The sequence below is a fragment of the Natator depressus genome, chromosome 5 (genome assembly GCF_965152275.1).
Source record: "Natator depressus isolate rNatDep1 chromosome 5, rNatDep2.hap1, whole genome shotgun sequence".
NCBI classification, from domain to species: Eukaryota; Metazoa; Chordata; order Testudines; family Cheloniidae; genus Natator; species Natator depressus.
Window position 1 is genome coordinate 21447517 of NC_134238.1, and position 26034 is coordinate 21473550.

General features: G+C 41.5%; 1 protein-coding gene across 4 annotated transcripts in view; it reads left to right on the forward strand.

Moving 5' to 3' along the window:
• The window catches only part of ZNF532 (zinc finger protein 532), an 85850-nt gene that overhangs the window by 16664 nt on the left and 43152 nt on the right, over window positions 1-26034 (forward strand). The window lies entirely within an intron of this gene.

The window sequence follows — 26034 nt, forward strand, 5'->3', positions numbered from 1 at the left end:
GCTCTGCCAATACCTACATTGTAACCCCACCTCCTTATTCAAATACCTCTTCAATCTGCATATCTTTTGCAGTTCCCACAAGAAGTGAGTCTACAATTGTTATGGTAGAGAAAACGGCTTGAGACATTCAAAATGTGCATATGCCTACACCAATTTTTTTTTTCAAATTTGTAACTCTTACCTTTATCCCCTTCCTCACCCGTTTCTCTCCTTAACAGTTGTTGTCCAAATTCATATTATGTCTAGAACTAGGCTGCTAATTATTTAGGGCAGAAACCACGTTTTTCTATTTGATCTGTAAAGCAACTCAGCACCAGTTTGAGTATTGTAAAAATAATAAATAGTAGTAGTGTGCAGAGAGCTTACCAGTGGCTAGCTTGAAGTGTTGTCAAATTGAGAAATTTCCCAGCATAGCTATGCCAAATTAGTTATTTCAGTGTAAGTATACAAGTATAAGTACCCATGTGGACATTCTACTCTGGAATAAATTCAGTTTTATCAAATGTCCCCACAAAGAGCTAGAACAATGTACCTTCAACAGAATAACTATTCCCATGTAGCTGTGTCGGGAAATTTCCCCACATAGACGTGCCCTATCTCCCAGTTAGATCATCAGTAATGGATATCAGTTCTTAACACCAGCCTAAACAAAAGCAAATATGTTACCAGTGACAGCTGATAAATAGTTCTGATGATTTGCTGTGAAAGCCAAGTACATTAAGGCAAACAAAAGCAGTACGCTAGTTTTCATGAGCTATCAGCTAGCATAACTTCTCCAGGAAATAGGAGTAACCACAACTCAAACTGTGATTCAGCGTGGTTTGAAATACTCAGAAGGCAACTAGGATATGGTAGAGGCCACTTTAACCTCAATCAGTAATGCCTCTCATCCCTGCATAACACACAAGCCCCTTCTGGCTTATCAAAAATCCCACAATTTGATACTGTGGGACAGCCAGAAGAAACAGGTTTCAGAGTAACAGCCGTGTTAGTCTGTATTCACAAAAAAAAAAGGAGTACTTGTGGCACCTTAGAGACTAACCAATTTATTTGAGCATAAGCTTTCGTGAGCTACAGCTCACTTCAGAAGAAACACTGCTTCAGAAATGCAGCTATTACAATAAGCAGGATTTTTGCTCTCTCTCCTAATAAAAGTTATTTACCCTACCCATAGTACCAATAAAGTGATGAAGTCAGTTTCCTTAATATCTTTGCTGAAGTGCTAGTGTGTCTCAGCTTCAGACGAATTTGCACCAAGCAACAGAACCTAATATAATTCAACATAATAAACAATTATTAAACTTAAAAAACAAAAAATCAAGTTTGTATGCATAAATTGCAATGAGTGGAAGAAACTTTAAAATCAGCCTCTCAATTTGCACACGTTTTTCAAAAACTTCTGTTTTTCTTTAGAAAACAGAAATCTCAGCAAGATACTTCTGGCAAAATCTTCCCAATATTAAAACTTTTAAATTAATGCTCACTGCAAAGAAAATCATGAATTACATTCATGAACTATAACTACCTAATAGTTGATTATTGCCTAAAACAGTTTAAAAATGTATCATGCCACTCAAAAAAATTTAAGGATATTCAGCTATATTTCCTGAATCACTAAAAATCAAAAACATTACCAGTTGTTTGTAAGTGTATTCTCTATGCCATTATCTAAATCACTGATGAAGATATTGGACAGAACTGGACCCAGAACTGATCCCTGCTGGACTCCACTTGATATGCCCTTTCAGTTTGACTGTGAACTAGTGATAACTACGCTCTGGGAATGGTTTTGTAACCAGTTATGCACCCACCTTATAGTAGCTCCATCTAGGTTGTATTTCCCTAGTTTGTTAATGAGAAGGTCATGTGAGACAGTATCTAAAGCCTTACTAAAGTCAAGATATACCACATCTACTGCTTTTCCCCAGTCGCAAGGCTTGTTACCCTGTCAAAGAAAGCTATTAGGTTGGCTTGGCACAATTTGTTCTTGACAAATCCATGCTGTTACTTATCACCTTATTATCTTCTAGATAGTCACAAACTGATTGCTTAATTATTTGTTGCATTATCTTTCCAGGTACTGAAGTTAAAATGACTGGTCTGTAATTCCCGGGTTGTCCTTATTCCCCTTTTTATAGATTGGCACTATATTTGCCCTTTCCCAGTCTTCTGGAATCTCTCCCGTCTTCTGTGACTTTTCGAAGATAATCGCTAATGGCTCAGATATTTCCTCAGTCAGCTCCTTGAGTATTCTAGGGTGTATTTAATCAGGCCCTGGTGACTTGAAGACATCTAAGTAATTTTTAACTTGTTCTTTACATATTTTAGCCTCTGATCCTACCTCATTTTCACTGGCATTCACTATGTTAGACATCCAATCGCTACTAACCTTTTTGGTGAAAACTAAACCAAGAGTCATTTAACGCTTCTGCTGTTTCCACATTTTCTGTTATTGCCCCCCTCCGCCCCCATTGAGTTACAGGGCTACCCTGTCATTCGTCTTCCTCTTGCTTCTAATGTATTTGTAGAATGTTTTCTTGTTCCCCTTTATGTCTTTAGCTAGTTTAATTTCGTTCTGTGCCTTGGCCTTTCTAATTTTGCCCCTACGTCCTTGTGTTATTTGTTTATATACAGCCTTTGTAATTTGACCTAGATTCCACTTTCTGAAATGTGTTTGGTCTTGTGGGTTTGTTGCGTCTGAGGTGAGAGACATTTGCAAAGAATAGGGGACCCTTTGCCAATGGTTTTTATGTCACAGGGGCTAGTTTTAGCAACTGTTTTAGATGGACAGGAAAGAGAGAAGATGACTTGAGTATGAAAGAGACTGGAGAGGAGGAAGTTGCAGTAGTTTAGATGGGAGCAGATCAGGGAATAAAGGTAATTTTAGCTGTTGGGATAGAGAGAGAAATGTTCAAAATGTGGAGGGGGAAATGCAAACTTCGTACACAGTTTGGATGAGAGGACAGAATGAAGGGCAGGAGATGAAGATCACACAGAGATTTCAAGTCTAAGTGACAGGGAGGATGGTGGTGATAATAAGGAAGGAAAATGGGGTAAGTGAAGAGGGTTTAGGAGAAAATGAGCTTTATTTTTGACCATGTTACACTTAAGTGGTTAGGAAAATATCTTGAAGGGAGGTTGCTGAGGCAGCCTAAAATTCGAAGTGGAAACACAACACAAGTCAGGAGTGGAAAAGGTAAATTTGCAAGTCATCTTCATAGAATGGTAACTGAAATTTGGTGAGCAAATAATGCTGCTCAACTATAAGGTTTAGAGGGAGAAGAAGGGGCCCTGAACCCATGTAGGTCCCACAAAGTGGAGAGGGGCGGAGGCACTGAAAAAGCAGTTGGTGGTAAGAAGAAAACTAAAGGACAGTTTTACAAAGGCTAGATAAAAGGACAGGATATCAAGGAGGGAAGAAGATGATCAGCTGTATCAACAATAGTGGAGGAATGAAGGAGAGTAGGGACTGCGCATATAGGGCCCAAGATGTAATCAAGAAGTGATTCTTAGAGACTATTCTTATTGAATAGTAATTTGAGAAACACTGAAAGAATTGGAAAAGAAAAAAGGTTGTTTAGCATAACCAGGTTCACAGAAGTTGCAATCAGTCGTGTCTGCTTGTAAATGAGAGGGCAGAACCAGACCTCTGAGCTACAAGTATAGAGCTAAACCCATCCACTGAGGAGGCTGCTAGGTTATTCTGTTTCCATACATTGGGCTGACAGATCTCCTACAAAGCACCAGGCTGTTTTATACCGATTGCTTCAGTTTTCCTCTTTACAGATCAAAACAAAACCAAAAAAACCTTTTCAGTTTCAACCTTAATTTATAGTAGCTTGGCCTCATTCCTGGAAGACTGTTTTCCCCCAATCTCCTGTCTGAGGCACTGCACTAGTACTGTCGCTCCAGCTCTAAGTGGAATCTCAGACAAATAAAAAAGCTAGGACACAACAATGCTTTTCTTGTTCCTTTCCCCTGCTCGAGTGTTTGAAAGGATAGTTTTGTTTGTTTTGCTCTTAGGACTAGAGTCCCTCCAACTCAAACCAGTCCAGCCACAGAGCTTAGGGAGGAGTGACGGAGAATCCCTTTAGTAAATTCAGAGTGCCTTCATTAACCCCTCAGTATGGAACCCCACACCAGGGAAAGAGCTACTGCTACTAAACCGCCTGAGGGTGTTTCAACATGGAATATGTGAACTTCCTCCACTTCAGATCCACAACAGCTGTGATAAATCAACATTTCAACACAGGTTCTAGGAAACCAGGGCAGTAGTGGTAAGGGCCCCCAGTCATAGATTTCCTGCTGCAGCAGCTTTCTTCCCATACCAAGAGTCAGCATGGTTTTCTGCCTTTCTATCTTAGCAGCCATGTAGGGGGGGGCCCAGAGGATCCAAAGAAATGGAGTGTTTCCAGTGGCAAACCACTGACTTCTTGCCCAAGTTCCCACTTTCCGTTTCTATAGATAGCAAGCCCCAGCGAGCTATCTTCTTTTGATGCTACACTCATACCAGAGATTTGCTTCAATGGAACTTGTGTGATGAACTGAGTTAAAATGATAAACAGGAAGAAAATAAAGAGGCAGTGAAACAGCAAGGCAGTATTTTCCCTTCAGCTCAGAAATTGACCCTTTTCATGCTGTTCTCTGGATGTAATTACTTCAGATCAGGCACTTTCAAAGAAACAATGTGAACAGTCATGAACATTTACTACATACATAGAAGCAAAGGAGATTTCCTTTTTCTCCCAGAACTTGATGCTGAAGATTAAACATTGGTAAAAGATATGAAGGCCCACAAAAGGGACTTTCTACCAAAGAGCCTATTGATAGGTGAGTGGACTCTTCCCTGAAAATAAAGAAGCAGTGAGAGGCAAAAAGGCATCCGTTAAAAAGTGGAAGTTAAATCCTAATGAGGAAAATAGAAAGGAGCATAAACCATGGCAAATGAAGTGTAAAAATATGATTAAGAACGCCAAAAAAAAAATTGAAGAACAGCTAGCCAAAGACTCAAAAAGTAATAGCAAAAAAATGTTTAAGTACATCAGAAGCAGGAAGCCTGCTAAACAACCAGTGGGGCCACTGGACGATCGAGATGATAAAGGAACAATCAAGGTTATAAGATCATTGCAGAGAAACTAAGTGAATTCTTTGCATTGGTCTTCACAGTTGAGGATGTGAGGGAGATTCCCAAACCTGAGCCATTCTTTTTAGGTGACAAATCGGAGGAACTGTCCCAGATTGAGGTGTCATTAGAGGAGGTTTTAGAACAAACTGATAAATTAACAGTAATAAGTCACCAGGACCAGATGGTATTCACCCAAGAGTTCTGAAGAAACTCAAATGTAAAATTGCAGGACTACGGACTGTCATCTGTAACCTATCATTTAAATCAGCTTCTCCCAAATAACTGGAGGATAGCTAATGTGATGCCAATTTTTCAATAGGGCTCCAGAGGTGACCCCAGCAATTCAGGCCGATAAGCCTGACTTCAGTACCAGGCAAACTGGTTGAAACTATAGCAAAGAACAAAATTGTCAGACACATAGATGAACATAATTTGTTGGGAAATAGTCAACATGGTTTTTGTAAAGGGAAATCATGCCTTACCAATCTACTAAAATTCTTTGAGGGAGGTCAACAAGCATGTGGACAAAGGGGATCCACTGGATATAGTGTATTTAGATTTTCAGAAAGCTTTTGACAAGGTCCCTCAGCAAAGACTCTTAAGAAAAGTAAGCAGTCATGGCATAAGAGAAAATTGGTTACGTGGATTGGTAACTGGTTAAAAGATAGGAAACAAAGGTTAGGAATAAATGGTTAGTTTTCAGAATGGAGAGAGTTAAATAGTGGTGTCCCCTGGGGTATGTACTGGGCCCAGTCCTTTTCAACATACTCATAAATGATCTGGAAAAATAGTGAGGTGGCAAAATTTGCAGAAGATCCAAAACTACTCAAGATAGTTAAGTCCCGGGCAGACTGCGAAGAGCTACAAAAGGATCTCTCAGAACTGGGTGACTGGGCAACAAAGTGGCAGATGAAATTCAGTGTTGATAAATGCAAAGTAATGCACAATGGAAAACATAATCCCAACTATACATATAAAATTATGGGGTCTAAATTAGCTGTTACCACTCAAGAAAGAGATCTTGGAGTTATTGTGGATAGTTCTCTGAAAACATCCACTTGATGTGCAGTAGCAGTCAACAAAGCGAACAGAATGTTGGGCATCATTAAGAAAGGGATAGATAATAAGACAGAAAATATCATATTGCCTCTCTATAAATCCATGGCATGCCCACATCTTGACTACTGTGTGCAGATGTGGTCGCCCCATCTCAAAAAAGATATATTGGACTTGGAAAAGGTTCAGAAAAAGGCAACAAAAATGATTAGGGGTATGGATTGGCTGCCATATGTTGAGAGATTAATAAGACTGGGCCTTTTCAGCTTGGAAAAGAGACAACTAAGGGGGGATATGTTAGAGGTCTATAAAATTATTACTGGTGTGAAGAAAGTAAATAAGGAAGTGTTATTTACTCCTCCTCATAACACAAGAACTAGGGGCCACCAAATGAAATTAATTGGCAGCAGGTTTAAAACAAACAAAAGGAAGTATTTTTTCACATAATGCACTTAAACTGTGGAACTCCTTGCCAAAGGTTATTGTGAAGGCATAGACTATAACAGGGTTCAAAAAAGAACTACATAAATTCATTGAGAAATAGGCCCATCAATGGCTAGTTAGCCAGGATGGGCAGGGGTGTTTTCCGTACCCTCTGTTTGCCAGAAGCTGGGAATGGTTGACAGGGGATGGATCACTTGATGATTATCTGTTCTGTTCATTCCCTCTGGGGCACCTGGCATTGCTCACTGTCGGAAGACAGGATACTGGGCTAGATGGACCTTTGGTCTGACCCAGTATGGCCGTTCTTATGTTCTTATATCCCCGGGGCCTTCAGCGTCTTCTACCTTTTTTTCCCTGAGATCCTAGAATGGGGAGATTCCGTGTGAGAGGTCTCACCACACACTGTCAGAAAAGCAAGCTTAATTCATATTATCCACTTCACTGGTGTTACTCTCTGTTATGCAGTGGTCTCTTGAAAGCATGCAGGCACTCTACTAGAAGATCAGTATCCAGGCTTAAAGAACTCCTCCATTCTTTGGAAAACTTCTGAGGGAAAATATTTGAGTGATCACTAGACAAAGTAGTGGCTGAATTTTGAGAAAGTGAGAAAATGCTTCTCATAATTCAAGTAGTATGAAAGGGACTTTAAGTCCTTTTACAAAAGCAGGAAGTCCTTTGCTGGGTAGTCAGAAAAGACAACCAGTACAAAAGAGGGAAATCAAACATGTCTAGAGGAGGTAGGACTAGGAGAGATCTCATTATGTATCACCCCCTCTGAAGTGAGAGAGTCCCTGATCTGAATACTAAATGGCCCGTCAGCACTTTGGACAGGTGGGTTCAATAAATAAACAAGAATGGATATGCTATAAAATTAAATCAGTATCTCCAAACACATGTTGTATTTATATACTGCACCCCAAAATCTGTGGAGAGCAGACATGAAGGAAGTTGCATTTCAGGGGAATAGTCCTCCATTCTAAGACTGGGCAGAAATGAGTGGTCTTGAACTTCAAACTTTTTCTCTTCTGTTAATCTGAGATACATATCAGTGTTTGCACACCACGCAGAATATATTGCAGATTTAAATATTTTAAAATATATTCAAATATTTTACGTTCTAGGTGCTTCCACTTGCTCTCTCAGGTGCACTACAAGTTTTTACCAAAGCACTTGTAGCCTTAGTGGCAGCCCTCAGGCAGAAGGGTTTTCACTTTTAGCTGTCTCCTAATTTGGGCTCCATTCATGGATAAAGTGAAGGCAGATATTCTGTGAATAATCCAGTTCTTGGGAGATCATGGTTTCCTGACAAATCAGGAAGTCACTTCATCCCTGTTGTAATGAACATTGCAAACTGCACATCAGGCCAGGGCAGAAGTAGAAGTCAGTGGTCTGGCCTGCAGGCAGATTGTTGTTGATTTTATCCTAGAACACCTACCAGAAATCATGCTTGGAGGTAGAGCTCTCCAGGATGAAGGAATCAGGAAGGGACCTTGAGATAAAAGGGAGGAATCAGGGTTCAAATGCCTGGCTGCCGTGATAGGGGCAAGATGTAATTTAAGCTGGAAAGGTATTGGTCCCAGATGCCTGAGAACAACAGTCTGCCTCAGAGAGGGAGGAGCAGGAGCAGTGCTTTTTTCCTGAGGTGAAGGGAAGCTACAAACTTTTCATCCACTCAGCAAGTGAGACTACTGGCCACTTGCATGTATGTGGGTTTTTCCCATCTGAGCTGAGTTCACAGATTGTTTGAAAGTCCAGTGAATGGGAAAGACCCATAGTAGGAAAGGGTGAGTCGGGATGTGAGATACAAAGTAAACTTTGTTTTACCTGATGTTTTTCACTAAGCATTCAGGCTCACCATTCCTTCCCACCTATACTGGGAATTGATCTACCTTCTTTTGATAGACATTTAGAACTATGCATTATGTACTCTTTTGGTGAAGTTTAAACATTTAACCTTAACCATGCCTAATGTTACAGCATACAAGTTCTTTTGAGCTATTTTTCAGCTTCAGAAGCAAACTTAACTGAGTTCTTAGTGAGGGAAGAACAAAATTCCTGTTTTGATCTGAGTCTTACACAGTATTTTATCTGAGAACTTTTAAATGGCTTTTACTTATTACGCTGTTATTGTCATATGTAAAAAGTTCAAAACGTATAATTAAAAGAAAATCATAAACTAAGCAGATTTTAACTTTGTAGTTTCTTTGACATGCATAAAAATTAAAATCTGACTTGGATACATTTACAAATACAGTGTAATTTACAGTAAATTGAGTTATGGAACACTCAAAGGTAAGGTTGATTTTTTTTCGTGATGCTGTATATGGGTGTTGTTATACACTGATTTCTGCAGCCTTTTATGTTAAATCTTTAAAAACAATGTTCTTAGTAAACTGATATTTTTCTACTGCACCTTGGATAACTAAATTCCCAAGGATATTAATAAAATGCCTTTACTCCATTGGACAGTATGTCTGCGTGGTATCTCAGAAGTACAGTATTTAGTTTTAATCCAGCTGGGCTGTACTTCTAATACATCATTCATTTTCTTTATCCTAAAATAAATCTCTATATATTGTGACAAAGTTCCTCCTCTACCTTGGTGGGGTCTTGCGCTTATTGGCGGATTTGCTCGCGTTGGAGCTTCATGGCAGCCCTCAGTTTGGCTGTTTTTGTGAACCTACAGTCCAGGTCAACTCCTCCTGTGTCTGACCAGGAGTTGGGAGGTTTGGGGGGAACGCAGGCCTGCCCTCTACTCCGGGTTCCAGCCCAGGGCCCTGTGGAATGCAGCTGTTTAGAGTGCCTCCTGGAACAGCTGTGCGACAGCTACAACTCCCTGGGCTACTTCCCCATGGCCTCCTCCCAACACCTTCTTTATCCTCACCATAGGACCTTCCTCCTGGTGTCTGATAATGCTTGTACTCCTCAGTCCTCCAACAGTCCGCGTTCTCACTCTCAGCTCCTAGCGCCTCTTGCTCCCAGCTCCTTACACGCGTGCCACAAACTGAAGTGACCTCCTTTTTAAACCCAGGTGCCCTGATTAGCCTGCCTTAATTGATTCTAGCAGCTTCTTGATTAGAACACCTGCAGCCAATTAGCCTGTCTGTCTTAATTGTCTCCAGAAGGTTCCTGATTATTCTGGAACCTTCCCTGTTACCTTACCCAGGGAAGAGGGACCTACTTAACCTGGGGCTAATATATCTGCCTTCTATTACTCTTCTGTAGCCATCCGGCCCGATCCTGTCATAATATTTTAACACTGAATTGTTATCCAAAACATTTTAAATGGTTCTCTTTGTAGAAGCAAAAAGGTCTGTGTTTGTGAAATTGTGCATAAGATATTTTGTGCCTATAGTCTTCTTACCAGTGGTTTTGATAATCTGCATCATAAAATCAAAAACAGGGGAGATGGAAAAAGAACTGCTGGATACCTAGCAGTGAAATTTTGTTGCTTATGATGTAGTCAATAGTACTTTCTTCATTTAAACCACATCTTCTGTTCCTAAAGTGGATTCTGTGTCTGGGGGTGAAAATCAGAGCAGTCACTCTTTTTAGTTTGGGGTGAGTATTACATCCTTGATTCCCTTGCCAGATTGTATCTCCAAAGCCAGAATCTTGTTGGTTCCTGACTTTTCATACTGCTTAACATTTTTACCTACCCTCTCCCCCTCCAACACTCCCCAAATCAGTTAAATGGATATTTTCTTAAATTTCTAAAAATTTTGAGGGGTTAGCTAGTAATTGGTGTCTCTCCTTACGTATTCTCTTTGAGGAACATCAGTATTGTCCTTCTGGTAAGGCAAGCTTGAATCATGGCTGACAATACATAGCACAAAGTTAAGGGGCCGAAGCAGCATGACAATTTCCTTCTAGTCATGTACTAAAAGCGAGTTCTCCATTAACATGTTGTCCCTCCCTTTGGTGGTGCCAGCCAGGGCAGACTCCATGCTAATTGGCAGTTCAGTAAAGACCTTGCAGATCAGAAATGTAACTGAGTGCCGGTCTACGAAGGGAGTTCACGGAGTTGAAGCGCACTAACAGATCCACTATACATAAGCAGAAGTAATAGCTTGCAGATATCTTTAGTTCTCAAAGTCTCAAGGATCTGCTATAGTGGATGTTTTAGTAGCTTTTTTGTCCCCTGCCTCCTTTATGGATGATGAAGAGAAGGTCTATATTTAGCATTAAGGAAAGGAAGCAGTGTAGCTGTTTGGGGCCATGGACTGTCTTTTTATTCTGTGTGTACAGCACCTTGCACAATGGGATCCTGGTCCTTGACAGGAGTTCCAAGGCACTATGATTATACTATTAATAAGTTACTCAAGGCTTCAGTTGTTCTCCTTTTGCTTCCTGCTGATGTATGGTAAATGATGATTCTAATTTATTATTTTCATCCATGGACATTTTACATATGGCTTTGTGTTCCAGAATTGTTAAACTGGCTGTGTTTGCCAAGGAAGAAGTAGATTTTTAAGGCCAGATGGGACTGTTTAACTATTCTGTTAATCTAGGCTGAACTCCTGCATGATGCTGGCCAGAGAACCTCACCCAATAATTACTATTTCAATCCAATAACTTCTGTTTGAGCTCTAGCATATCTTTAAAAAATATCCAGTCTTGATTTAAATAGGTAGGATTTGTGCTAATGAAGATTTCATTCCTCCCCTTCCCCTAATTCCTCCTCTCTAATCTCTGCAGTCCATTCTGCAATAGCTTTCTTGACCAAGCCTATACAGATATCAACTGCTGCCTCAAAGGTAGAATTGCTGCAGATGCAAATCTCCAACTCCCATCTCTGATTCTTAAAGAAACAGTCTAAGGCCAAGAAAACAGAAGACCAGATGAAAAACAAAAATGTCCTAAGTGATTTGGATGAACTTTTAAAATTGTCTATTATCATTTATAATTTAAGAGCCTATCCTTGGCTCTAGGCACTTTTAACTTTTAAATAGAACAATATGTAAAATTCACATTATCACATTCGACACAGTCAGTGCCTATGAACCTGTAATAACTCCCACATACATTGTGACTTCATTCTCTCCCTCAACTAGCTCCCTTCCCAAATGTCTGTGAGCATTTATGGACTTTTCAGCCTGGATAATCAACAATGTTGGGAGTGGAGCAAGTTCTTGAGTCTAGGATGCTTCAGGAAAAAAATTACCTGCTAGAAAGCCCCACCAATTTTTTTAAAACAAAGTGGGCTTGAGTATCTCCACTGATCTAAAATGCAGAGGTTTATTCTAGTCAGAGAAATTATCTCGGATAGGAGGTTCCCAAATTCTGTAGGGTTTTAAGTTTTTTAAAAAGTCCTTTAAAGTCCACTCTGAAATCAACACCCAGCCAGAACACATCTGGGAGCATTGATACTATGTGCTCTTAGTGAGAAACACAGCCAATAAGTGGGTTGCCACATTCTGCGCTAGCTTCAGTTTCTAGATCAGAGGTAGGTAAACTACAGCCCGTGGGCCACATCCGGCCTCCGGGACCCTCCTGCCCGGCCCCTGAGCTCCTGGCCGGGGAGGCTAGCTCCCGGCCCCTTCCCTGCTGTCCCTGCTCCCCCGCAGCCTCACCTCGCCACCGGCGCAATTCTCTGGGCAGCAGGGCTGTGAGCTCCGGGGGCAGTGCAGCTGCAGAGCTCGGCCTGACCCAGTGCTCTGTGCTGCATGGTGGCGGAGGTGGTGTGGCCGGTGCTCCAGGCAGCGCAGTAAGGGAGCAGGGGGGATTGGATAGAGGGCAGGGGAGGGTGGGGGTGTGGATATGGGTCAGGGCAGGAACAGGGGGTTGAATGGGGGCAGTCAGGAAGGAGGGGAGGGTTGGATGGGGTGGCGGGGGGCAGTTAGGTGCACGGGTCCAGGGGTGGTCAGGGGACAGGGAGAGGGGTGTGTGTGGATGCTGCAGGAGTCTCGGGGGGGCGGGGCGCACGACCCCCTCCCCTAACCAGCCCTCCATACAATTTCCAAAACCCGATGTGGCCCTTGGGCCAAAAAGTTTGCTCGCCCCTGTTCTAGATGGTCTCAAAATGTATCTCTGTGTAGAGCACAGCCTGTTAATATAGTCTTGAGGTGGCAAAGGCATGTATTGCGGTAGCAAGGTCCTCAAATGAAAGAAAGTCAGTCATCTTACCATAACAGATGGAAAATATGGCTACAGCTCCTATCTGAATAGCCAAGGATCTAGCAAGATCGTTACATTACAAATGTTCATGTAATCTTCAGGTTTTTATGGCTGTGTCTTGCATCTACCAGCGTTAGGTTTATCTGGATTGAACATCAGTCTGTTAGCTCTCCTCTAAGCCCCAATTTTATGCAAGCAGTAGGAAATGTATACAGAAAATTCTCTCTGGAACATCAATTGCTAGGAGTGAGAGACATGGTTAAGGTAGAGAAAAATTATTTTGGTGTCCATGATTGTTGGTCTTGGCCCAACTCTGCATTTCTGTTTGCAGTATTTTCATGGTAGTGTCTAAGTGTTATTCTTTCTGACTGTCATCATTTTTGTTCTGTGAACTTTTTTTGTATCTTCCTGGTAATGAGGGTCCAGTACTGAATTAATATTCGAGACATTGCTGTATCAAAGCAATATTGAGACTACTAACATTCCTGGTTTTTTACATGAAGCCTTTATGTCTATATCTGCAAGATAAGGGTGTGATTCCGTGGCTCGTGTACACATACTCACACTAGCTCTTACGAAGCTAGTACAAGTATAAATAGCAGCGTAGCTGCAGTAGGACTGGTAGCAGCAGTGGAGGCATGGTTGAGCCGTGCTGAATACATACCCACCGAGTGGGTATATACTTGGCACCGCTTAGCTGTGCCTTTGCTGTTGCTGCCAGTGCTACTGTGGCTACACTGCTATTTGTACTTGCGCTAGCTCAGTGAGAGGTAGGGTAAGTATCTGTACACGAGCAGGGAAATTACACTCCTATATTCCAAGGTAGACATAGCCTACAACATAAAGATGCATTGTCCTCTTTTGCTACCAAATCACATTGCAAAACCAGGATTATTTTGCAGTCCAGTGTTGACCCTCAGGGTACGTCTACACTGCAGTGTAAGCCCAGGGTTAGTCTATGAACCTTGGGTTTGCAAGCCCAGGCCTTGAGCATCCACACTACATATTGATTCTAGGTTTAGAATTTCTGGAGCTGGGCCTCAAACCTAGGGCTCCAGCTTCCAAAGTGCAGTACTGAATCAGACCTGAGTCAAACCACTCTATCCCAGGCTTCCTAGCACCCTCTCCACATGTGGCTGCTTTAGGCTTTGGTTTATTGCTCAGCATGGGAAAACCTGGCTGTCATAGAATCATAGAATATCAGGGTTGGAAGGGACCCCAGAAGGTCATCTAGTCCAACCCCCTGCTCGAAGCAGGACCAATTCCCAGTTAAATCATCCCAGCCAGGGCTTTGTCAAGCCTGACCTTAAAAACCTCTAAGGAAGGAGATTCTACCACCTCCCTAGGTAATGCATTCCAGTGTTTCACCACCCTCTTAGTGAAAAAGTTTTTCCTAATATCCAATCTAAACCTCCCCCATTGCAACTTGAGACCATTACTCCTCGTTCTGTCATCTGCTACCATTGAGAACAGTCTAGAGCCATCCTCTTTGGAACCCCCTTTCAGGTAGTTGAAAGCAGCTATCAAATCCCCCCTCATTCTTCTCTTCTGCAGACTAAACAATCCCAGCTCCCTCAGCCTCTCTTCATAAGTCATGTGCTCTAGACCCCTAATCATTTTTGTTGCCCTTCGCTGGACTCTCTCCAATTTATCCACATCCTTCTTGTAGTGTGGGGCCCAAAACTGGACACAGTACTCCAGATGAGGCCTCACCAGTGTCGAATAGAGGGGAACGATCACGTCCCTCGATCTGCTCGCTATGCCCCTACTTATACATCCCAAAATGCCATTGGCCTTCTTGGCAACAAGGGCACACTGTTGACTCATATCCAGCTTCTCGTCCACTGTCACCCCTAGGTCCTTTTCCGCAGAACTGCTGCCTAGCCATTCGGTCCCTAGTCTGTAGCGGTGCATTGGATTCTTCCATCCTAAGTGCAGGACCCTGCACTTATCCTTATTGAACCTCATCAGATTTCTTTTGGCCCAATCCTCCAATTTGTCTAGGTCCTTCTGTATCCTATCCCTCCCCTCCAGCGTATCTACCACTCCTCCCAGTTTAGTATCATCCGCAAATTTGCTGAGAGTGCAATCCACACCATCCTCCAGATCATTTATGAAGATATTGAACAAAACCGGCCCCAGGACCGACCCCTGGGGCACTCCACTTGACACCGGCTGCCAACTAGACATGGAGCCATTGATCACTACCCGTTGAGCCCGACAATCTAGCCAGCTTTCTACCCACCTTATAGTGCATTCATCCAGCCCATACTTCCTTAACTTGCTGACAAGAATACTGTGGGAGACCGTGCCAAAAGCTTTGCTAAAGTCAAGAAACAATACATCCACTGCTTTCCCTTCATCCACAGAACCAGTAATCTCATCATAAAAGGCGATTAGATTAGTCAGGCATGACCTTCCCTTGGTGAATCCATGCTGACTGTTCCTGATCACTTTCCTCTCATGTAAGTGCTTCAGGATTGATTCTTTGAGGACCTGCTCCATGATTTTTCCAGGGACTGAGGTGAGGCTGACTGGCCTGTAGTTCCCAGGATCCTCCTTCTTCCCTTTTTTAAAGATTGGCACTACATTAGCCTTTTTCCAGTCATCCGGGACTTCCCCCGTTCGCCACGAGTTTTCAAAGATAATGGCCAAGGGCTCTGCAATCACAGCACCATGATTGTCCACCATGAATGTACAAGAAATTCCCAACAGATCCTGCCAAGTTGTCTTTTGGGTCTGCATTCCCCGGCAACAGGGGCCAGTAACATTGGGAGGAGCCACCGTTTGAAGAACTTCTCTTGCTTACGCTTTCACTCCTGTTTCAGCAAATGGGCAGAGCATCCATTAGATGCCATTGGACGTTCTGGCAGCAGATTATGGTGGAGGAGGAGGATGACAGACATGGAAAAATGCAACTGGCTGATGCTGCTTGTGGCTCTTGGTGTAGCTGTTGATGCCTGTGTAGATAAGCATTCCTGGAGCCCAGCCACAAGCACAGATTAATGGGATCACATCATCATACAGACCTGGAATGACCAATAATGGGTCCAGAACTTCCTCATGAAGAAAGTTACATTTCTGGAGCTTTGTGAGCAGCTTGTCCTCCAGCATCACAACACATGCACGATGGCGGTCATACCAGTCAAGAAGCAGGTTTCTGTAACAGTCTGAAAGCTGGCTTGTACCTCAGACTACTACAGGTCCATCACTAACAAGTTTGGCTTTGGAAAGTTATCTATGGGTAAAGTGTTCATGGAGGTTTCAGAGCGAATCAGGTGTGTGATTTACGCAAACAGGCCAAAACAATATTCCTGAAGTAACTGGTGGTTTTGAGAGAATGGGGTTTCCAAACTGCACCAGGGCCATTGACTGGACTCGTGTGCTCATTGTTTGCCCTATTCAAGGAACACGTGAGTACATAAACTGCAGAGGGTTCTACGTTATGAACCAGGCCCTTGTGGACCACAGGCCAACTTATGGATGCCAGTGTGGGCTGCCCTGGAAAAGTTCATGATGCCAGCGTTTTCCGATGGTCAGGAGTCTACCTTAATGGACAGACTGGGATACTGTTCCCACCAAATGGCATTGTCATAAATGGAGTCACTGTTATCCTGGGGGACCCCACATATCCCCTTTTGCCTTGGCTATGAAACCATATCCTGATCTCAGAGAGACCAGCAAAGGAACATTCAGTTACATTCTTAGCAGATGCAGAATGGTGGTTAAATGTGCGTTTGGAAGACTGAAATCCCACTGGCACTGTTCACAGACACGTTTGGAAGCCTGTGTCATGAATGCTGTCCATATTATTGTGGCTTGCTGTACTCTTCAGAATACTTGTGAAGCCTTTTGAAGCCAAAGGTGAGCCATGTGCCCGTCAATGGAGCTATTACAGTAATGGATTGCTGAACTGGTACACTCAACCAGAAAGTTCACCTATCACAGCTAGGACAGGATGCATCTAGGCACACACATCAGGGATGTTCGGTGCTCACACATCATGGGCTCACGGGCTAATGGAAGAGGGAGTATAGTACGTTTATGAATGTGCTTGTACGGTCTTTACATCTTGCAATGAAATGTATGTGGGAGGTTGATTGCCGTGCATTGTAGTTATGAATATCATGACAGCTTATGAAGTGGCAAGAACTGGATTTTAGATTATGGCTTGATGTAGAGAAATTTATTGAGAAATAATGATTGCATACAACTTCCCAGTTGTGTCTTTTCATGTGATAAGCTTTTATTTGAAGTACACGTTACATGATACAATGCAGTGATGCCAATAACATTTCTTAATAAAATAAACTTTTTATTTTTTGAAGATTTATTAGAAACACACAATATTAAACCATTGCCAGACAGACCAGTTGATATTAACACACCAAAATACCAGCAGTAAATCAACAGCAAAACCTTAAACGTGAATAGTGCAAATTTTTTGGAACTGGTTCCACTATCAACTCTTACTGTTGAGTGTCCCTGGCCCCCTGTTCTCCTTTTGCCTTTCTTCCACGTGTAGTGTGCACTTGGCGCCACAGCAGGTGGGTGGAGCTGTTCACAGGGGCAGAGGTCAGCAAGTGGTTGTATGTATGCAAGGAGGAGGGGGCCAGCATGGGCTGGAGAGCTGCATGGCCCAGCCAACCATAGAAATGTCCAAAGTTCATCACAGAAACACTTCTGCTCGGACCAGTCTGTGACAGTTCTGCATCCCAGGGGCCTGCTAGAGTGGGCCCATGCTGCTGAGGTGGCAGGACCATCAGAGTTTGAAGGACCATCAGAGCCTGAAGGGTTTAAAAGCAGATATCAGACTGTGCATTATTGTTTGTGCTTCCTAGAGAGGTTCAGTGCCTCGTGAAACACCAAGCTAATACTTTTGTAAACTGAGCTTGTATAGATTCTGAGAGGAATGCCTCAGCTCCCAGAAGCTTCTTAGACAAAGTTCAGTTAATCACAGTGAAAAGACTGCGCAGACAATGGTAAGTTACAATTTACTATAATTTTGTTTTAAAATTACAGACCTGCTTGGCCTTTTGGGGATTGTTGAAGGGCTGGTGTAGCTTTCTACATAAACCTTCTCTATGCTTTCAGGCATTCCACATTCTTGAGGACATCAGCAATCCTAGAGGTCCCAGAATGGCGAAGGGGGATTTTATTCCAAGCTGCTGGTGGCAAGACAGCTGTGTATAAGACAGAGGTGTTCCTTGACAGAGGAGCATATGGATGAGTGGAGTGGGCTGATGACCTACAGAGGAGGGCCTAGGAAATATACCCTTCCCTGAAATTTGTCTGCCTATCTGGAGTCCCTACTACGGGGAAAAAATGCTGCTTCAGTGCCCAGGATTGGATCAGAATTCATGAGGGAATCAACGGGATGCTACGCAAGTGTCCACATGGATAATTGTCTCCCTACAGCTCTGTACAGCACTCGTAGGCTACTCTGAATGCATCTACTCAGGAACTACATGCAAACACACCTGATGATACGGATTCTCAGAGAACTACACAGTCATTCCCTCCTCCCCCATCTTCTTGGCACATTTCAGGACTACATACAACCTCCTGGTTGTACTCCAGACATTGATTTTTGTCACCCATGGACTACACTTAACCTCCCCCACAGCAGTCAATTTTTTGTTTACAGGTGGCTCGTTATGATGTGGCATGCCTGATTTGCACAGTGTGGTGTATTAAAAGGGAAAGCAGTATACAGTTCTTATTTTACACACCACGGCACATCTCTGTAAGCATGTGCGAGTTTCTAGTAAACATTTAGTTTTAAGTGCTTGTTTCACTGTTCTTTGCGCTTCCTTGAATTCCACGTGGTGTGTGTCTAGATGGGCTTATGCTGCTGCCTACGGCTTGCAATACATTTTGTACTGGGTTATAAATAGGAAATTCCTCCCATCCCTGTGTTAATAACAACAAACATGGAGCCAGAAACTTAACAGGCTCAGGGGCTATTTCTCCCTTTTGCATTTCTGATGCTGGTTCCATGGCAGGCAGCTCCTCCAGGGGACCATCAAAAAGCTTCTCCACATAGGGACCCAGAATGTGCTGCAGCTGCTCCGGCAGCAGAGCCTCCTTGGCGACCATTTTGCGCACAAATCACTTTGGCAGCCTCATCTGGCACTTGCCGGCTCCCCTCTGGTCCGATACTGGAGTTAGGGATTAGAAGGTTGCTGTCCTGGCTGACCAGGCTGTCTGAAGTGTTCATGTCTCAGTGCAATACCCACCACCTGGTGATCTGTGTCAAGCTCTAGTTGAATAGAAATTCAGATCAATTAAAAATGCACAACACCAGTATTTTAAGTATTTTTGTTAAATAAAACTACCTTAAATATGCTGCATACATAACAAAAAAATTATGAAAAATGTCTTTGCATTGTAAGCTAACTGATTTATTAAACAAAGGAGGTATTGTGTATAGTTAATGAATTGAACTGATTGTTTCTGGTCATCATGTCCTTCAAGATTTTAAAAAGAGTAGATCTCATCCTCTCACACCTTTTTTTTTCTTCCATAGATTGGAAGAGGAAAATAAATCCCAATTGGTTTCTTAACTTTGAATGAAATAATCATTGAATTGAACTATTTGAATAAACAAATTATTTTCTGTGCTCCTGCAGAAGAGGCTACTACTGTCAAAAGTTGATTTAGCACTTCAGCAATCTGATTCCAGGTGCTTAGCCAGTGACTTCCTCCAGTTCAGTGTTGAATGCTAATTTTTTGTATTTAATTTACACAATTTTAATATAAGAAGCTTAGGCCATAAATAGGTTGTCGGTTGCAAATTAATTTTAAATAAGTTTTTAAATTTAAAAAACATTTATTTTAAATAAAAATCCAGAATTGATTTTTTTTAAAAGCTTGATTTTTATCCACCCTGTTTTCACTCTAATTCCTGCTTTTTATTCATAGTAGCCCTAACAAGCGATTAAAAAAATTAATTGTGATTAATCGTGCGATTAAAAAATTAATCGTGTGATTAATCACACTGTTAATAATAAAATACCATTTATTTAAATATTTTTAGATGTTTTGTACATTTCCAAATATAGTGATTTCAATTATAACAGAATACAAAGTGCACAGTGCTCACTTTATATTTATTTAAATATATTTTGTTTTCATTACAAGTATGTTAAGCATATCTGGCATGTAAATACCTTGCAAGGCTGGCTACAAATGTCCCATGAGAATGCCTGTTCTCACTATCTAGTGACATTGTAAATAAGTGGGCAGCATTATCTCCCGTAAATGTAAACAAACTTGTTTGTCTTAGTGAATGGCTGAATGGGAAGTAGAGCCTACAGGTCCACTCAGTCCTAAAGTTTTGCATTGTTTTGTTTCTGAGTGCAGCTATGTAACAACAACAAAAAATACATTTGTAATGTTGTACTCACAATAAAGAGATTGCACTACAGTACTTGTAAGAGGTAAATTGAAAAATACTGTTTCTTTTATCATTTTTACAGTGCAAATATTTGTAATAAAAAGTAATATAAACGGAGCACTGTACACTTTGTATTCTGTGTTGTAACTGAAATCAATATATTTGAAAATGTAGAAAAACATCCAAAAATATTTAATACATTTCAATTGGCATTCTATTGTTTAACAATGCAATTAAAACTGCGATTAATCGCGATTAATTTTTTTTAGTTAATCGTATGAGTTAACTGTGATTAATTGACAGCTCTAATTCATAGGTATTTTTACAACCTTTTTATTATTCCCTAATTGTCCAAACTTTCTTTCTGTTAAAGACAGATGTTAAAACTGATTTCACATGCCTTGCCATTTTTAGTCGTCGTCATTGCATATGGTTGTTTTTTCTCATTAGAAGTATTCTCCCTCCTCTGCTATATTTGTGAAAACCCTTTTAATTCGTATCTCCTGTAGCTATTGGCAACTTGTTCTTCTTTCTCTGGTGCCACTGCCCTCATCACATGACATCTGTCCTACAAAGAGAATCATTTCTTCTCTCTACCCAGTTTTCTCTATTGTCACCTCTGTCATTCCCCATTCCTTTTTTTGAGGACACTGTTAATTCTGAAAATTAGAGCCATCATACCACTCTTGGCTAGAGCATCATACCACCCATCCCCAAGTTAACGATGTGTAACTTACTCTTTCTCAATACAGGACAGGAAATAGTGATCTTATCTCTTTAATGACGTCATTTCCTACCATCTCCTCAATCCAATATCTCCTGCCTCTTCCTAGCACTGAAACTACAATCCTTACTGCGGTCATCCACTGCCCCCCACTGTTCTGATCTTGGCTCCCTTACATTTCATTATTTTCCTGTTTGACCTCAGTGCAGTGTTTGACATTCTTTGTACATCCTCCTATGTTTTAAACATGATGCTGGTATCCAATATTCTTTTGTCTTTCTAATAGCTATTGGAACATGGATTATAGGTCCGCTAAAGGCTGTCCTTGAAAGTTCCAGCTATGTTCACTTCTTTGTGTACTGTTTCCAACATGGATGTCCAGAGTCTCTTCTGTCAGAGCACAAAGGATTTCTGAAATCCTATGCTGCTACTATGAAGAAAAGATTATTTACCTTCACAGTAGCACTTGCAAAGTTCATGGCAACTGAACTGATCTGAGGTGGCAGGCTAGTAAACGTAACGTGGTGATGGCTGAGCTTATTTAGTAGTGAGGAATTTCACTGTTACTCTTTTTAAAAAGAGTTTTGTCAGGGTTTGTGTACAAAACAAAAATTATTGCTTAGAGTAAATAATTGCAACATTTAACATGAAAATTCTACTTTATATTAAAACTTTCCTTTAAACCCCTTGGAAAGTCTCCAGCCTCTCTCATTTGTTTGTCTGCTGAGCAACCAATTCCACTGTCACAGATATCAGCCATTTCTTGCCATGGAATGGCTAGTTGTTGGCTCACCAAGAGTGATGTACAGTGAAAGTGCTGATGCTCCCTGGCTACCCAAACCCTTGCAGAGCCCTATTACAAGTAGACTTGCAGATGTGTTTCTCAGATGACTGTCTGCCACATGAGATCTAAATTCCTGGGCTGTACAAGGTTGTCTCCTGATTTTCATAGCACATAGGGTTTTCCATGTTAGATCAAACCAAAGATACCTCAGACCCTGTCTCCAGAAATGGCCTATGCTTGATGTTTCAGTGGAATGTAAATACCCAAGCATCAGTAAGATATCTGGACATAGGTGCAGTGTGGGTGGGCTGGTGGGTAGAAACTTCCTTCCTGATACTTGTAGCTATCAGCTGAATGGTAGAAATGTGGGTTTCCAAAAGTGGCAGGATTGGACCCTCAAGTCACTGTACAGACAAGATGGCAATTTTCCTGGTCTTTAGACTTTTATATTATATGCCTGCCTTTTGAAGGTGTCCTTCACTAGTGTATTGGGGCACCAAACCCAGCTATTAGATATGCATTATTTTGTTCCCAAACACTTGTACTTACTATAACAAGACCGTAGCCCATCTCAAGATGGATGGTCAGTTCATCTGTAAAAAATCACATCTCAACTCATCTTAAAAACTTTTAAGGGAGCCCAGTCATGTGGTGACATAAAATGAGTTACAGAAACTGAACACACATGTTTAAATGTCACAAGCAAATAATTCTGTTGCAACTCGGCCTTGATTATCTGAAATGTAGTCCTGTCCCCCACCCCCATCATCTTTTCTAACTGTGGTCTGGGGAGCCTTCTGTGTGATCCATGGAACATAATCTGTCATATTATTGAAGCCTCTGTCACTCTTCAAAGTAGTGATGATTTCTTCCAGATGTGGCCCAAGACAAGACTTGTAGGGCTGTTCTACATGGGGGACATTTTTCTAACATTCTACTCTCTGTTTCTAAAACTAGTTAAGCCAAACAGATTTTAATGGTGGCTGAAGCCTTAGTATAGATTCATTTTTAGATCCTGAACCATTTTTACTGGTGTCAAAAAGCAGATTTTGAATTAAGTGTCAAATTTAAGGTGAAGAGCAGAATTCTCAGCTTTTGCAGTTAAATAGCTCAAGAGAACTGTATAGCAGTGAGTAGCATCAGTACATCTAAAACAAGTATGGGGGCCTAAGGTCTCTGTTACAAACTTTTAAAAGTCTTGCCCTGTTTTATGTTTTTATTGCTGTACATATACCTAAGCGCTCTCTTGTGGTAAGTTTGAGAAAGATAGTGGAGGGTTGACTTCATTGGAGCTGCACTGATTTACATCACCTAAGGCTCAGACCTTTGAATCTTCCTTGTATACCAGTAATGGAAGGTATAGGCATGGGCTAGCTCAACTGGCTGATTATGTGGAGAATAAAGTACTGAGGATAAAGGCGTGAAACAACATGTTTTGGATATTTCAGTACAGATGGAAGCACCAGAGAGGCAGGAAGGCTACTGAATAGTCACAGAGCTGCATGCTGTAGTTCCTGTATGCAGAATTATTGTTTTAAAATAAGAAAAAAAAAAAAACCTATTCAAGCAGTCCTATCCCATTTTTCGCCTTCAAAAACAAACAAACAAAACAGTCCCCCAAACAAAAAGGAAAACCCCACCACCACCACCACAATAACCTGGTAAATTTGTTTTTATTTTATTTTTGTTTAATAACTTATTTATTTTACTTGTATCATGTCCTGAGTTGTGCTTTAGTAAACCTAATCTGAGCAGCTGGCTAGTGATATCTCTCCATGAGGGAATTAAGATATTTTAAATTCCACTGGAAACCAAAATCTGTGTATATGGTCTGTAGCAGATCCTGTGAATTTGTGGCCCAGCATCCTGTATTTCTCTGATTGGGTTGTCAGTGGAATAGTTGAGAACTACTGTGTCCTTCCCACAGAAACATCTTCCAGTTGGATTTTAGCCATCTGTGATGTAGTATTTTGTTCAGGGTGAACACTAACAAAGCTGGAGCCCCTGCAAAGCCATTTTATTGTTTCCCCTTGCATACAAGGCCCAGAAGTTAATAAGCCAGCTCTTTCCTCTTTCCACCTCATGCTGTGACCATGGCCTGATATGGGGTGGGGGAAGGGAAGTCTAGGTATTATGTTTAGACTAGGTATATGTATTTGTGGGAGGAGTTAAGTGAGTAGTGAGTGAAGATTTCTGGTTCATAGAAATAGAGGAATGTGTGATTTCCCCTAGTGATAAATGGATGATACTCCCTAATAGTGCCCTCGTTCAATAAGTAGCACCTTGTTCTTCACACCATGTACCCATCAAAGCGCTGACGCACAAGCAATAAACATGTCACTAGTACTTCATTCTGTCTCAGGTGGGAACCCATGCCCTGACCCCTCCTGCAGATGTGGCAGCATTGTCTGAACCATCCTTGGTCTTGTTAACTATATGTAACAGGACCGAGTACTCCCTTTTAATTGTATCCTGTCAAACAGCTGGTTTAATGGTAGCAAGCAGAGCCCTCTGCGTAGCTTGCACAGGAAGTTAGCATGCCACTAAGTTCAAGCTCCTGACCCTTTCTTATCAGGTTTTCAGGGAGTTAGGACTTGTGCGCATGGGGAAATTGACAGGCAGCTATAATGGAAAATCCCTGCATAGACTCACTGTTCTGAAATAAATATGACTTTATTCTGAAGTAACTACTCTGCTTTGGAAACAGAGTAGCTATTCCAGGCTAAAATCACTTTTATTCTGGAATCGAGTGTCTACATGGGTGAGTTATTCTAGAATAGTTAAATTATACTGGACTAGCAGTAGCAGAATAACTATTTCAGAATAGCCGTGCTGGTAATTTCTCCTGGATAGACAAGGCCTTTGCAAAGATTCTTCCCAGATGCTTATGAATTTGCACAAGGCAGATCTCCTATCTCAAGCACTAGGTATTCTAAAGGCTGTAGTTGAACTTTTGTCCATCTGAAGCTCCTAGGACAAACCCTGAGATTAGTTTTTGCTGCTTTGTTACAATCTGAGGGTCTGCTTCCTTATAGCCAAAAATGTTCCATTTTCATTAAAGAAAACTGGCTTGTCCGCCCAGTGTAGCCCAGATATCATTACTTTACAACTGAGGTCAATACAGTATTTTAGTCTAGGGTGTGTTTGTTTAAAGGCCATCTGAAAAATGTTTCTGCATTACATTCACTGGTCAGGCAAATAGTGTTGGTATACTATGTGTTTAAAAGCAGCTCCATTAACAGGATTTTAACCCTAGAGTAGAGGGGGGCAAAAGGACCTTTACAGGTACTCCTCATACTCTAACCTTGTGAAAATGTTCTGGGGGCAGTTAATTAACAATCCACCCTTTTGTAAACTCAAAGGAATTTCAATCTGCCTAGTTCTTGCAGAGAAAAAGGAAAGATTGCAGGGCAGTGTCACAGTTAACAAAGGGCAACCACCATAACAAAAGTACTTAACAGTCAATGGGACTACTCACAGTACATAAATTTAAGCATGTGTGTAAATCTTTGCAGGATCTGGGCCATAGTGGGTGACTGAAAGTAGTCTGGAAAATAGCTTACTGAGGTTAACTGTTTACTGTGAAGACAGTTCAAATGTCCAGTACTGCAAAGACCTCATGACCTTAATTGATTCAGTCACTAGATATGCTCTGTTGCTGTAGCCATGTTGGTCCCAAGGTATTAGAGGAACAAGGTGGGTGAGGTAATATCTTTTATTGGACCAGCTTCTGTTGGTGACGGAGACTAGCTTTCGAGCTACACAGAGCTCTTCCTCAGGTCTGGGAAAGGTACTCAAGAGGGTCACCAATAGTTTGATCTTGTATTTAGCTGTGACACAGTTGAGTACCATTCCCAGACCTGAAGAAGAGTGCTGTGTAGCTCAAAAGCTTGTTTCTCATTAACAGAAGTTGGTCCAGTAAAAGATACGACATCACCCATCTTGTCTCAGTCAGTAGATGTCAAATAATGGGCAACACTCCTCACTCTCTACTCCTTTGCCTATTTAATTGGAGTTGAATTTATCAACCTAAATATACTAAATTGGAATTAATCCTGATGGAACCTCTTTCATAGCTGTACTGAAAAGTGAGTATTCTGGACATTCACGTCATATAGAGGATAGTGTGATGGAACAATGCCATTTTTTAAGAGTGCATTTGATCTACAGTCTTTGGGTATGTTCAGTGGTTTGACTAACAGTGAAAAGTACAAATGTGCAAGAGATCTAGGTTTTTAAGTTCCATAATGTAGAGGTGTCTGGCTTTAAGCACAGGAGTAGGGTGCTTTTGAAAGGAAAGTGTAAATCTAAAATAAAAGGGAAAATTATAATCCCCAAAGGCTTCTTTTGTGCTGGTCTCACAGTGTAATCATTTGGCATGTTCG